Source organism: Sinohyriopsis cumingii, chromosome 1 (assembly GCF_028554795.1).
Source record: "Sinohyriopsis cumingii isolate HCF-2022 chromosome 1, ASM2855479v2, whole genome shotgun sequence".
Lineage (NCBI taxonomy): Eukaryota > Metazoa > Mollusca > Bivalvia > Unionida > Unionidae > Sinohyriopsis > Sinohyriopsis cumingii.
The window spans coordinates 129,250,422-129,265,792 of NC_142961.1; positions in this window are offsets into that span (position 1 = coordinate 129,250,422).

A 15,371-nucleotide genomic window follows, 5' to 3' on the forward strand; every position below is an offset into this window, starting at 1 on the left:
GAATAATCCACAAATTAAATTGCAAAAGTCGTAGTAATAAAATGTTCAAATAATTTCAAGTTCGAACTCAATGAAGAATCCAGTATGAATGACAATGACATATGTTGTAGTCTGTACTGCTTTTTATGTACAGTTCTTTGTAGAAATACAGATAATGATAATCCGGTGTCCTACAACAAAAGAACAAAACTTTATACCAAGTGTTAAAGCCCAAAAACTGAGATCTCTCTCACTAAAACAGAGGTTGTATCGTATTCTAAGACTCAGTTTCGAAACTCCCAAAACTGCGAAATCAAAAGGGGCTGGGGGTCACGTGATCGTGTTTACATGTTAAAAAATCACGTACACAGAATATGGCTTTGATTGTCTGCAGTATGTTTTATGTATACATGCATGATACAAGCCAGAAATCACATGATGGTAAATTATAGATATGCACATGGGTGAATTGTAATTACATTCTTTTTTGTTTTTTACCATTTGTACCAAAACACCCACCATCATGTTGATATTGAAATTTACACCAAGGACAAATTATTGTTATTATTATTAATACTATGGTGCTTCTATTAACTTTTCAGTAGTGGTGATGATAATAATATTATTATTATCGCAAATAATCCCAGTATTTTTATCATAATGGCACATGTAGGTGTTTGTATTTGTCCCTCATTGCATATGCTTTGATATAGGGGAAGCGGAGAAATAATACAAATTTCAGTCAGTAAAAGTCATTAAGTTTGTCAGGTTGGAGATTTTTTAATGGCTTGATCACAAACAGTGTAAATACTTTGCAGAAACAATAAATGTTTTTGTAAAGTTTTGTTATGGTATTTTGTGTTGTAATGTTTTTTTTTTCACTGTTATGAAATGGGCCTGTGTGTAGGGATTTAGCCAGGTGACTTTATATAATTTTTATTTGCATGAAAGTTGTGCATTATTTCATGATAAAATAAAATGTGTACATTCATTCACGACTGACATCAAAAGTTTATTTCCAAATGCTGTGCACATCAATGGCCCTTCATTTAAATCCAGTGGGCCTGCTAAATTGATTCAAATTGGGCCCCACGTTTGATAAGGCCATTACTGCATTCATTGCAGAATGCAAAATATTAGGATACAATTTCCATTGGATTTTTCATTATTACCACTAGGACATACACTGGGGTTATATTGTGCAAGGTGCAGCAATTTTGTGGAGTGGGTGGTCTTCTGTGCCCAAATACAGCCATAATTGCAAGGTAAATACTATATACTGTTAGTTTCCAATCTTTTTGTATCAGGAAGACTTCCCAACTTTAGTATTCATTAAGGTTTTATTCCCAACTATCAACCTAGAAAATTGTGAAGTCCTAAAAGAAGTTGGCAGGATGTTCCTTGGTGACATAACCAAGTTGCTGTACATTATTTTAGGACAATTTTAAACACGTAAGAATTTATCCTTCCTATAGCAATTATTCATGCTGAATGATTGAACTATATGAGGCATCCTATGTTTTGTTCTATCTTTTGTATTGTTTTTCATTGTTAGCAAAATGATTTAATTTTGTTTGCCTTTTTTATTTTCTGTTACACTTTATTTTATCAATGAATAAAGACCACATTGATAATATAAATTGCACATTACTATTTGATTTGCAGAGAATTTGCTGATGGAATTGTACAAGAACTAGATAAGAATGATGTAGAATGGAGAAAGAGAAGAAGGCTGCATCAAAAACAATATATCGGTAAAGTGAGTTACAATGGACAGTATTGCAAATCTTTTTAACAAGTATTCACATAAATTGCATCCCATGCAAACATGAAATATTGCAATAAATTTGTTTCTTAAAAATAAAATCTCTTTAGATGGGTCACTTGATAACAGGGTATATTGGATTATTGTTAGCGTTAGATTACATGTGAAAAAGTCCTCCAATTATGATGTTACATCAGTTTGGTTGGGAAATCTATCCATAATATAGGTCAATAAAAGAGTATCATAATAAAGCAGAGTGATTGTCGGTTATTTGTTTTTAACAAAAGGCATTTCATACGTGGTTTACATTAGTCTCATTTAGCATTTGTCCCATTTTTGTGTGTCACAATTTTATTTTTAATTTTGAGGGAGTATGTTACTTAGTCATAAAATGTAGCACATGGATATCTTACCTACTGATGATAGTTTGTCAATTGGTATTTTTCAGCAAACAGTGCTATTTATATAGCTTGTTTAATTTATGGCATTTCTTCTCAGTACACCCCAAAACAATGTATAGGTAATTAATAAGAAAATTTGCTGTTAGTATAAGCTTTTAAAATGGTTCAGTCTTATCCAGACATTTCCACTTATAAGCGTGGTTTCAAATGTTTTCACATTTTTATCAAGGACAGTATTTTGCATGTGTCTGGTATATTTTAATTTTGAAATGGCTTTTTATGGTCAGTGTACTTATCTCTTGCAGGGTCCAAACTATATAAGGCAGATTGGTTAGTAAAAAAATGTTATTACATGCATTCTGTGAGAGATGGCTTGCAGTTGATATGTTGTATGATATGTAACATTTATTCCTGTCCCATCATAGTTGATGTGGCATTTGTACAATTCTAAAGAAAATTATTGGTAAAATTATTTCCTTCCTATATATTCTTGGTAAAAATATTCCTTTATAAAACAGGTTTTCCCACCATGCCATGTGATATGTGATTATAGATGTTATACTTACAGCAAGAAAAATTAGCATTTTGTGAGACAAAGAAAGAAACTGTAACTATGTAACCTTTCAGGCATGGAATATATCTTTTGCTGAATATATCTGACTGTTTGCTTCATTATAACGTGATTCTGCTTATAACACGATGGCAGCATGGCTCCCAAGATTTTAATATAAGGTGACCTCTCTTTTTAACACCTAAATACATGCTATCGGAAAAAACAATTATTCATATCCCTATCTGATTTATATGATCAAGAGGTTAGTTAAAATTGATGACATTGAACTTTCAATGCACATTTTTTGTAGGGACGTTTTTCAAAAAGTTTGTTAACTCGATCCAGCTTATATTGTGATGTTATTTTTTGGACCCGTGAGCAACGCATTATAAAGGGTTTACCTGTATGTAATTATATATCAAATTTACAGAGTTCTATATTGTCATACACCTAGTACATAATGTTGAAAACAGAAATGTCAAAGTTTGGGATACGATTGGAGTTTATATGATGTATACAGCTCTATCAGAATTTCATTTTCCCCCTTCTTTACGGGTCCAGTCTAGGGTCATGGGTATGAATATATCATGGTGTTTGACAAAAGTGAGAAAAAAGATAGGGACAATGTTGCTATGCTGCACACTTTTGAGTCTTGAAATATACATGTTTCTTTATTTCAATATTTTCCTAATGTGCTGTTATATTTCCTTTTTTCAGATGGGTATGATAAATTGACATCTTATGGTATTGGCATATATGGATTTATTGATTGGTATGTATCCATACATACATACAACCATATATACAACCATACATGCATACAACTATACATACATACAACCATACATACATATATACATACATACATACGTACGTACGTACCTACGTAAGTACATACATACATACATACATACATACATACATACATACATACATACATACATACATACATACATACATACATACATACATACATACATACATACATACATGCATACATACATACATGCATACATACATACATACATACATACAGCCACAGGCATTCAGTGGTTAGTGTGCCAGGCTCACGTTCACAAGGGGGTGGGTTTTGTATGTTACCATAGGACCAATCTGTCCTTGGCAAGACACTTTACTCAAGTTGCCACAGCACTAAGTAACTGACCTTCGTTATTATACCTTAAAGCACCAAAACAAAAGAAGCAGAGAAAATACATAAGTAGTTACGATGTGGCAGTCTGAAAGGTTTCTAAAGTTGGAACCCAGGTAATCCAGTGGTCATATAAACAAATTAGCAATAGCAAACATTTAAAACTTAAAATTATATTAAGTTCTAGGTATAACCTTTAAGACCTGTGATGGTTTAAAATTTTAAAACCAAAGGTACATTTTAGACCACTCATAAATCATGTCCCATAGTTAGCATATTGCTCTGTGTTTTTATCTTGAATTGTTTATAAGTTGCATGACACAGTGAACATACACATGCACACACCACACATACAAGTACACAAGGACCTAAAATCTAATAACATCCAATGGGAAGACATCTTGATTTAAATAAATTTTATTTACAGTTGGATTAAAATGTAAAATTAGTTATTGTATAAGACATTATTTTAGTACCAGATGTTTCCTATTTTAAGTGAAAGTGCAAGATTAATGGGAAAGCTGAAGATTCTGCTGTGAATGTTTAAGCAAATTTGTTCTATTCATTCTTCAGCTTTTTATTATATGTCATTTCTGTTATGTAGATACAGTTTATCTTGACAATGGATAAATTACCCCTCCTTGTGTGATACAATGTATTTTTAAGCAATCTTATTTTCAGTTTTTTTTTGCAGAAGATAATATGGCTACATGCTGGAATAACTAATAGATAACCAGATATAGTTGCCTTGTACTTTGTCAATACAATTGTTGAATCCCATGGTAAATGAAGACAATATCAACTCACATAATGCAAATTACAAAGTAATTACATGTTTATATATATATTATTGTAATTGCAGTTACAATTTTGAATAATTGGCATCTCAGTATTGTCATTTATTAAAATGAATTCTTGACAGGTACGTATTTGACTTGGAATTGTAAACCGAGTAAATTTATTGCATTGTTTATTATGTCTTCCTGTTCACACTCACGATTTTAAAGGTGGGTATACTTTTTTAATGACTGTTTTATACACCATTACAAGGAAAATATATGCCAAAACAACGTGTTACTGTAAAAATTGAATTACTTGAAGATAGTAAATAAGATATACAAATGCAGGATTAACTGAGCTATGTCATCTCTTCTTGGACTATGGATGTAAGCAAAGCTAGATATAATTGGTTGGTCGGTCAGTCATACATCTATTTGTTTGCAGGTCTGGTGTCACACATGTTAAGCTTACTATTTTGTAAAAATCTTGCATTATCTATGCTACAGTATCTGCTGAGAGGGTCAGATTTAGAAGGTTTATGATCCATATCATATGAATGTTTTGCTCATCGATCTTAATTATTATTTCTTAATTGCCCATGAAGCAAATACTGTACTGGCATTTGGTTTTGGTATTATAGGCAGTGTATCCCCTAGGGGTGCAAGACTGAGAGTCAAAAATCTTCTTGGTGTCAAAATTGGGGGTCAGACTGAGTAAAAAATAAACTTTGGTATCAAAACTGGGGGTCAAATTAAAAATTTGGGTCTCTGAAGCGCAAATGAGGGTAAAGGGAAATACTGATTATAGGGGAAAAAGTATATTACTTACAGTATTCTCATGGTGAACCAGTAATTTTCTTAGTGTCTTTTTGATAACAGAACAATGCTGTTGTACACAATTTGTGCAATTACCACTATGTCACAAGTTTACATGACCAGTTTATGTGGTAAGTTGGATTCCAATAAAGTTTGTAAAAATTTAGTAAAATAACAAATCTTGTACATTTCCTGTACATTAGTAAAATACAGACAGTATATAAAGGCAAAAGAAAACTTTAACTTCCATCACAAAAGCCGATATAAATTATTATAAATTTTGTATATGATGCTAATAATATTATACTAACCTACTTTTCAGGGTGACCAGTAAAAGTGAGAGGCAATCCAGGCACTGGAAATGGCATAGTTGCTGCAGTGCAGATGGCCTTCTTAGCAATGAAAATGCCTTCATATATGGTACATCACATGTAAACCAGGCAGGTTTTGAATTGAAAGAAGGGTAATACAGGTCAGTTAGAAACCATTGCAAGTGCCCTTTTGTATATCTATATATTGTATATATTGTTTAACTCTTGTCCACGATTGTAAGATTCATATGTAAGCAAGATATCGCAAAGCTAACTTTTGTCCATGATTGTAGATTATCATCTAAGATGATATTTGTAAACATGTTTACTTGGCTTTGAGTTCAGAAAATTGTTTTGTCCATTAGAAACAAATGTTCTCATTTGCCAGGTAGTTTGCTTAAAAGTAAAACTATAAAGTAAACAGACCTTACCTTGTTTACGTTTATGATGGGAAAAGGACCCACATCCTATATTTCTTATTGTCTTAGGTTTTTATATAAAGTTTGTGATCAATTTTATATAAAGGTTGTGATCAACATAGTTAACAACATATTCCTGTTGTAACATCTCTCAAGTGAAATCTGTCTTTTAGTTGTGCTCAGTTGTAATTTCAAAGGATTTATATACTTCATTTATTCACTGAAATAACAAAGTGCTTTCAGATACTTTTGGACTTGATCACTGTTTTAGGATTAGAGTGAATTCCTTCAAGGACATTCTAGATTATATCATTGTGATAGATAAGATTATGACATCGGCACATTTAAGACTGTTGGAATAACAACACATTCAAGATTGGAATCAATTTGGAACACCACTGTAATTCATTAGGAACGCCTTTCTTCCTTTGGATCTGTGAGAGCTATTTGGGATATATTTCATAATGTAAGCTACTTTTAAATTTTTACATTATCAGTGAAAATAAAGTATTTGTTGAATTTTACTTGTTGGTTTCACTTTTTTCTCTTTAAGATCTTTGAGGTATAATACCTCTAACTTCAGATCAGCATGCTCATCTGATTGAAAATAAAAGACTTTGCTCTGTAAGTGTTCTATATGTATGATGCTATGAATGCAAGTACAATTAATGTGAATCCTTGTTATACTTTAATACCTTGTATGAGTTTCAAGAAATGAAAAGATGGCAGAAATTGGATCAATTAGTATAGCAGTTGCTTCCCGCTTCATTTTTGTCTTGTCCTAACCATATCTTAGGAGACACCCATTCGGGTCATCATCGCATACATCTGGGTCATTGCCATACCACATTTGGGTAATCACCACAATATATTTGTAACTAGGTCAAACCACATTTGGGTCATCATCACATGTACATTTGGGTCATCACATATACATTTGGGTCACTATCACATATACATTAGGGTTACCATCACATATAAATGTGGGCCATCATCACATATATACATTTGCGTCACAATCACATATACATTTGGGTCAGTATTATTGTTTCAGGTCTGACGTTTGAAAAACCATTTATATATCTAATGTCTTGTGAGCATTGTCAAGCATAACATGTAATGAAAGAATACACTTTTTGGAATCCTTACAAGTTAAAATATCATCAGTATGGATAGATTGGATGTAATACAAAAGTTATTATTCTACGCATGTATTTTCTTTTTCCAGTGAACAGGATGATACAAGTTGTTCCAGTTAATTTGGCAAATTTCCTAAAACTGCCAGATTAAAACACCTGCAATATTTGTTACATGTATGACACATGCACGAAATGAAAATATGCCAAACCACATAAACACAAAAATAGAGATCCCTATTTCTTTCTTAAAAAAAAACCTTTGTTTTTCTAAATTTACATGTTCTTAAAAACATTTCTTCTGTGATCACATTTCCGTCATCATTTTTAATAGACGTCAACATACATGTATTCTGTCTCACTATTCCAAGCTGTGTCTGCAGTTTGTATATGTACTGCTCATTCAGAAACGTCTAAGAGACATGGTAGGACTGTGGAACATCAACAAAAAATGGAGGATGTAGTTAATGGCATTGTACAAAATTTGCTGCAAATGGGCTGAACTCTTTTCCGAAGCATCTATTGTCATTTTGAAATATCAACAGTTTGTGAAGGAAGGACACATTTATATCCATCTCTTTTTAAAATATGGGCTTTTTATAAATAACAGAACCTATTATTCTGTTGACTGCCATTGGATAGCAAGTGTTAAATGCTGACTTATGCTGCAAAAATAAAAGAGGCAACATCTTTTGAATGTTTTCATTTTGCATAATAAGATCGTACTGTTTTATGTAGCCTGCACACTTGGTCGGCAAGCTCCCAAACAGTTGGAAGAATAAAATGATCCAGGTCATTTTAACTTCTGTTGGTTTGAGAAACTACACTTTCTTCTGACAAAGATAACTGCTGGTGTTCTCTGTGAAATAAGAGACTCGATAACGTGTTTGAATGGACTTGTAGAATTTGTTCATATGCTCCTCCTGGTGTCAATATTATTTCGTGTACTAAAATTACAGGTTTTTTTCCTCAAAAATGTTGAATAAAAAATGAAGGGAATTTACTTACACAGTACATGATAATTTACAGCGGCTTTTTTTATATTATTATATATTGTTTTTATATTGTATCCAAACAATGCATTTGAACCTGTTGTAAGCTGTTATTTCAAAGACTTTAAAGAACATGGTCTCTTAAGACAGGTTTATTTAAACAAGAAAGTTATAAGAAGCATTAAAAAAATGCTGCTCTACGTCAGGGATGGAATATATTCATGGTGAATGTGGCTGTTAATGCTGGTTTAACTACATCAATACAATTTAATCTTAATACAATTTTTTTTCAGGAGCAGAGAACTGTTAAGCACCAGTGACAGAGGAAATTCAGGACTTGAAGGAACTGTGTCAAAATAATTATACAGAACTTGATCTAGATTTTGTTAGAATTTATACAAGAAGCAACAGAGACTTATCAGATACCAAATGCAGCCGAAGACTTTTATACTACTAAAAACTTTGTTTTTTTCAGAAGTGATTACAAAACTGTATCATAAGATGTAACAGAACAAATTAAATTGAATTATACTTATTATCCATACAATTATTATCTTTACTACCATGACAAATAAAATGTTTGCTTTTTACATCATGTGCTTAAGAATGAATCTAATTATCGAATCACATCACTAGCATATACCAAGAAATTTAAAGCAAATATTGTACAATTATAATAAATATGGTCTTATGAATAATGACATTATGTTAAGGTAACAATAAATACAATTCGGAGAGAGGAGCTGAGAGAGTGAGATGCAAGAAAAAGTTTTTATTCTCGTACACAGTCCTCCCTACGTGATTGCCATATAATAAAATGTAATTTGTCATACAGAAAAACCAATGTAATCAAGCCTGATTAAAGACTTGTAATGTCACATCTAAAGGCATTCATTAGTCTAAGCCATTTTAACAAAACAAATTAACACTTCTTGTCACAAGATCATATATAATAAGACTTTTCAGTAACACTTGATATTGTCATTGCATCAAGCTCTTAAATATGCCAGAATGTTAATATTTACTTCATTACCAATACATATACAATTGAAGAAGTATACAGGGCTCCCATGCTACTATGAAATTTGGAAAAAGTTGGAAGAAATGATAATTTCTTTTCTGAACATGAAAATTCCTTGAAGTTTGCAAATGTTGATGAAAGTCGGGAAAGTTTGCAACTACTTGATGAAAGAAACAATTACGTAATTGAGTTGTAACTGATTGTGAATTAAATGTATTGACTTCTGCCCAGAATATTCGGAGGTTGCAGTATGGATCATTAGCGTGGTTACCATAATTATAGTTGTTGAGTCAATCTTAACACTCACTGGATTAGATTAGAGGACCGATTGTTTCACAGTCAGCTTGATATTGATATTTTTTTCTGACATGAAAGGTTTGAAAACCAGTCTAGCATCACAAGACACCAACATGTTGTCGGCAAAGCGTAGCCGCATACCAGATGGCCGAGCAAACGTAATGCTGTTACCCCGAGGCATACCTACATGAAACCGATATGAAAATTATTTATTGTCTCAGAAAATGCAAGTATTAGAATCAGTATGTCTTTACTCTGCTGAAAGATAAGATGAAACTATGGCGTTGATAAAATTTGACCTGATACTCACCATCTGCATTGCTAGTCGCATGGGTACACAAAGATCACAACCAACATATTCATGACATCATAGGTCCAGTTGTCACATGATGTCAGTAATAAAAAATTTCAGATGTAGAAACAAAAAAAAAATATGAAATGAAAAATAAAGTTGTAAACTGTTCGTAATAAGAAAATTACAATGAAAGAACACAGAATTCTGTATATATTTATTACAAAAATAACTACCTATGTTTTGTTGTTTCATGTGACTACCTTGTTGACGTGTGCTCTTTGCTTGATGACCTGTCCAGATTGCAGTGACAGCGACATGTTTCTGGTTGTTTTGTCAACATAAACATATTATTTCTGGTTCTTACAGAAGCTTTCTGACTTTCATTTAATATATTTTAATTTTTTGTATTAGATAGAAGCTTGTTGATATCATCTGACTATTGGATTTCTGATGTATTGTGAGATTTGTGGAATCATATAACTAGTAATGCAAATGCAAATAGTGAGTACCGGGTCAGGTTCCATCTGTGCTGTAGTTTTGTCTAGTCTGTCACGGATTAAGACGCAATGATTATAATACTCTCCATTTCTGAAAAAATGAATCACCTTCCTATTGATTTCATACAGGTATGACTTGATGTGACATTGTTTCAAGTTTTCCAGGACCACTGGTGGGGTTCAAATTAAATTTGTAGTCAACATGTTGAATCTCTGTTGTTAATGTTGGTGTTAAACTATGACACTGAACATGTGGCTCAAAGGATTGGTTTCAAATCCTTATCGGTCGCAGGAGAAATGTGAGAGTGTTGTCCCTTGTATTGTGAGTATCACTACAGGTTTAGGTACTGCTCTTCTTTCAGTAATACCGCTCCGGTGATCTAGTGGTTAGAGTGTCCGCCTCGGATGCGGAAGGTCGTGGGTTCGATCCCCGGCGGAGTCATACCTAAGACTTACAAACATGATACTAATAGCTGCCTCGGTTGACGCTCAGCATGAAGAGGTTAGTGTTAGGACTGGTCAGCAAGGTGTCAGGATAATGTGACTGGGTGGGACATCACGCTACATGTCTGCGGCATGATGCCCCAGTGCTAGACATCACTATAAACTGCCACATAGCAGACATCGTAGCGATATGACTGAAAAATTGTTAAAGCTACGTTAAAAATCCAAATCACATCACATCTTTCTGTAATTGCAGTTTCATTTGTAACTCTTATTTTCTTATCTGTCTCTCTCTTTTTCCTGCATTTGCATCTCCCTTTCTTTTTCCTGCATTTGTATATTTATTTATTTTTCTTCCTTTTGCATTTGTCATTTCTTCTCCATTTCTTTCTCTTCGTTTTGAATTTGCATTTATTTATCTCTTTCCTCTTTTTCAAGCTTTCTTAACTTTATTTTGTTCTTGAATTTTAATTTCAATTTCATAACTGTCAGGTTTTAGCCAGAGTCAAAGCACTTTTGTCCAAAATATTCTTCTCTACCAAATTTAAACCAAAACATTTTTTATTTCCAATTTTAACAAATATGGCTTTGCACAGGAAAGATATTGTCTGGAACGTTGGATCAATTCGTCCTCTTTCAAAGACTAATTGTTCCTGGCTAGGATTTAAAGTACAATTCTCCACTTTAGTTTATATCGTAAAAGCTTGTTGGTTTCACTATGTAAAGTCAGAAATATTAGAGATTAAGATAACTTAAATTTCAAAACAATTTCAATGTCTGTGAAATTCTTATCCCCAGTTAGCCCCCAGTTTCTGTTACATCTCAATGATTGCAAACTTAAGTAACAGAAAAGAAGCAAAAACAACAAATTTTATAAAACGTAACAGTTTAATTATCAAAGTTATAAATAAAAAATATAAAAGGAACATAAAGTATGATGAAGTGAATCCAAGCTAGTCATTATACTGGTCTGTGAAAGTCCTAAATGAAAGAAATGTTCCTCATAAATTTAAATACCGGAAATGTACTGGTCCTCCATGAACTTTGTAGTTGTCAAGATGGCGTTGTCCTGAATTCCTTCAATAACAGTTCCATACTAATATTTAAGTCCAAATAATGAGCGCTTTCTATTTACATTGAACAGTCCAAACATATGTTTTTCCTGTCTAAAAATATATAAACTTGTACAACACAAAATACGTCTATAGACTTAAAACAGGAATGCAATAATGTGAATGAACACAATAATGTGAATAACTAACTCCAAACTTCGGAATGAAACAGTGCTTAATTTTCTCCTTGTATATAACATTTGTTGTGACAGTACTTCGCAATAGACCCCACGTGACAGCATACACTATTGATTTTGCGTTGAATTACCCAAAGTGAATATTATTCACATAACCAATGGGAAGCCACAGAAGTATCGAAACATCGGTCTCATCAGTCACTGTTAAACTACACTGTACGCCATTTTAAGTCTTATTAAGATTATTATTACTAATTGTCAACACTGAACTAAAGGAGCTTCTTGCTTAAGTGTGGCGTTCAAATATCCCGAAGACCAGACGCCATGTAATTTTCTCAAGAAAGAAACCAAATGAACTGGAAATTACCTAGCTTAAGTTGGAAGATGGAGTAATACTTTAACTGCAATGATTTTGAAATTTATGAAGAACTAAATTTAAGAACTGAAAAGTCAACAGTTACATTTTGTTACCAAATTTGCAAAAACACTGATTGCTACGAAAATAAATGGGGTATCAGGGCTGATCAAATAATGTTTTCACATACTCGTCCAAGACAAATAGTTTCATAAAATTCACTTGTCTCTTCTTACTTTTCACAAGTTCCAATAATGTAATCTCTTCCAAAGATTTGATAAAATGTATGCGCTTTATTCCATAGATATAAGAAAGAAAATAATATACAACTTTATTTCCTAAAAGGATTTACATTTTTCACAAATATTGGTTGATGCTACACATTTTGCTGCTTAATGTGCATATGTTTTGCTACTGTAGATGGATGTGGCGACTGCCTGTATGCCCTCATTTTTGCTGTTAATTCCATATGATTGAAAAAAATGTTTAGGTCTTTCCTAACATATTACATCAGATCTGCGCTCTCATGCACAAAGTGCATCTTCTAACTAAAAATACACTGGTTAAATTTCTAACCTCTGCCAATTACAAATTTATTGAAACTTTTTGATTCCTTTGTAACTCTGTCGCCACTTTCAACCACATGCTGATAGTTACTTGCACTGTAACACCTCTACCAGTTATGTTGTTCCGAGCACTTAAACATTAAGTTCAAGGCTGAATGGCTAAAGAAATTTATACTGTGCAAGGTACATGTTCATATGTGAGCCATTAAACAAATTTGTGGGAGTCATCACACACCACTTAAGTGAGCGAATTCATGTAAAGTTTGTTCAAATGACACAATCACATTCCCTGGTAGGTTATATGATGATCTGCTTATGCATATGTGATAGTTCTTAACACCTGCTTTCAGACAATAAGTTTTAACAGAAATACTGTATTTTATATTTTGATAAATGTCCAATCATAGTTATAGATCTTTTTTTAGCAAGCTTTCATGATACTTTTGCTCATTATCCTCCCAATGTGCCCTCAGTTTAAAAAATACCGCATAACGTTCTTCCACCCCACCCCCATGAGATACTTAATTTAGAGATCTGGCCAGTGTTGTAAAGATATATGAGAACTTTTTAGTCTAAGCAAAATATCTGTAGTATAAAAAAGCAAGTTAATATTCTCTACTAATGGAAATTCTGAAAACTACACTTCGCTCGATAACGGTAAAGGACACTGATGCGGATAAGATGATAGTATTCCGTATATGGCAATACGTGATTAAAATCTCGTTTGAGTTTAAATCTCGTTCGGTTCGTTAGCGAAATTGGAGCTGAAGATTATCAGCGGCGTTACTATCGAAGGAGCCGGAGATAATAGCTTAGTAGATCTCGTTTTTGAGTTGAAATCTCCTTCGAATCTCGTTCGGTAGTAAAGACGGAGATCAAAATTACAGCGGCGTTACTGTGGAAGAAGCCGGTGATTGTAGTTTGTAGACTGAGCTTCAAGTGTTTCCGGAGCCGTAAATTGTGATTTTTATCAACGGAGCCGTAGATTAAAAGTATTTTAGGAGCCACTAATTGTATAAGGAGCCGCTAATTGTTGTAGGAGCCGCTAATTGTAGTTCCTATAAAAATATAGGGAAAGATTGTAATCACCGTCATTTTAGGAACCGCTAATTGTTGTCGGAGCCGCTAATTGTTGCCCATATAATAATATAGGGAACAATTTTGATCACCGCCGGGGACCTGCGGCTTTCCATAGATAAGTGTAGTAGGAGCCGCTAATTGTTGAAGGAGTCGCTAATTGTAGTCCATATCAAAATATAGGGAAATATTGCAATCAGCATCATTTTAGGAGCCGCTAATTGTTGTCGGAGCCGCTAATTGTTGCCCATATAATAATATAGGGAACAATTTTGATCACCGCCGGGGACCTGCGGCTTTCCATAGATAAGTGTAGTAGGAGCCGCTAATTGTTGTAGGAGCCGCTAATTGTAGTCCATATCAAAATATAGGGAAATATTGCAATCAGCATCATTTTAGGAGCCGCTAATTGTTGTCGGAGCCGCTAATTGTTGCCCATATAATAATATAGGGAACAATTTTGATCACCGCCGGGGACCTGCGGCTTTCCATAGATAAGTGTAGTAGGAGCCGCTAATTGTTGTAGGAGCCGCTAATTGTAGTCCATATCAAAATATAGGGAAATATTGCAATCAGCATCATTTTAGGAGCCGCTAATTGTTGTCGGAGCCGCTAATTGTTGCCCATATAATAATATAGGGAAACATTTTGATCACTGCCGGGGACCTGCGGCTTTCCATAGCTTTCCATAGTTTACCGTGAGCACGTTCAGTTTACACACGAGATTTTGATCTTAGTAGCCGATGTCGTATAGAGATGCGGATGCCTTTTCCCGCCGCTTTGGTAATTTGTTTACTCTTCTGTGATATGATTGCTGTTTGGAATTCTTTTTCTCAAAATGTAAACATTTACAACCAGCCCACCATTTAACTCAGTGTTTAATTTGTCTTCGTAGGTTTACGTTGAACGGCCGAAAAAGCACACACACAAACACACACGCACACGCACACGCATATATATATATATATATATATATATATATATATATATATATATATATATATATATATATATATATATATATATACATAAATATAATATCAACTCAATATCTTTTCTTACAGTCCGCGTCGGATGTTGGAGGTCAAGCGTTCGAACCCTGGACGAGTCGTACCAAGATTCATAAAGTTTATTATATCAGTTGCCGTGCTTGGCGCTCAGTTTTGATAGGTTAGTGTTAGGACATTTGGGCCTGTTGTCAGGATAATGTGTTTGGGTGGGACATAATACCACATGTCTGAGGCATCATGCCCCGTTGCTAGAGATTAC